The sequence below is a fragment of the Natrix helvetica genome, assembly GCF_964273705.1.
Source record: "Natrix helvetica genome assembly, chromosome: 4".
Classification (NCBI taxonomy): Eukaryota; Metazoa; Chordata; class Lepidosauria; order Squamata; family Natricidae; genus Natrix; species Natrix helvetica.
Window position 1 is genome coordinate 143,116,928 of NC_138550.1, and position 1,021 is coordinate 143,117,948.

The following is a 1,021-nucleotide window of genomic DNA, read 5'->3' on the forward strand; positions in this document are numbered from 1 at the left end:
TATAATAATGTAATGCTTTAAAAATTTGTATATTGCACGTGACTACTGTATATTTAAAATCCTCTAGTCAGATAATCTAACAGAGGAGAAGTTATTAATGGTGTACAAATCTTTCAACAATTATACTCTTTCCAGAAGCCAATATATAACTTATAAATATTAGTATTAAATTAAATTTGGACAGTTAGAAAGTTTCTCCTCACCATTGTCTTTCCTGTGGAGAAAGGAATTAAAATGTGTGCAGTAAAATGTATAGATCACAACACTGTAAGGGGCTGGGATATGGAAATTCTCGTTTTAATGTTTTACATCAATTTTTCTGCTGGTATCCCTGATGAATTATCAAAATCACACAGTTTGTATATCAAAAACATACAGGGGCTATGTCACTGTTGTAAAAATAGATTGGAATTGTTCTTGCTGGATTCTGTTCAGACCTGATGAATGAATGTTATGCTCTTTGACTCACATTACAGTTTTGTCTTCCACAAATATTAAACTCTTTTAAATCAGTTTACTGAATTATTGAATTCCGTACATGGGCAGGTAGGGTGGGTAAATAAACAGTTGGTCTTTCAAGTTAGGTTTTTTCCTCCCCAAAAATCTAAGTTGGACCTGTTTTAAGAAAGACTGAGAACTGAATCCCTTTCCCCCCTCACAACCTATCCATCAACTGATTCAAAATTATGACTCTTCAAAATTCTATAAGACACTTTTTTATTTTCTTAACTGCCATCCTTATCATCTAGGTCAGTGTTTCTCAACCTTGGCGACTTTAAGTCCTGTGGACTTCAACTCCCAGAATTCCCCAGCCAGCCACAGGATGTAAAAGTCGCTACGGTTGAGAAACTCTGATCTAGGTGGCAGCATCAAACTGACCTTGGCTGATCTCAGAAAGTGAAATACGGTTAAGACTATCCTAAAGGTGCTTTTTTTCAACTGGACTTTCTGTTTTTTCTTTGAAGCCGTTTCGCTTCTCATCCAAGAAGCTTCTTCAGATCTTTGGTTAAGACTACGGTAG

The 1,021-nt window shown here is 35.6% G+C and overlaps 1 protein-coding gene across 3 annotated transcripts in view; it reads left to right on the plus strand.

The window, feature by feature from the left end:
• Positions 1 to 514, plus strand: part of ESRP1 (epithelial splicing regulatory protein 1) — a 52,929-nt gene extending 52,415 nt beyond the window's left edge. For all 3 annotated transcript variants that reach the window (XM_081951408.1, XM_081951409.1, XM_081951407.1), the window contains one exon: positions 1 to 514. This exon is cut by the window's left edge and continues 672 nt beyond it. The gene's annotated coding sequence lies outside the window, so the exon portion shown is untranslated.
• Positions 515 to 1,021: the final 507 nt, after the last annotated feature.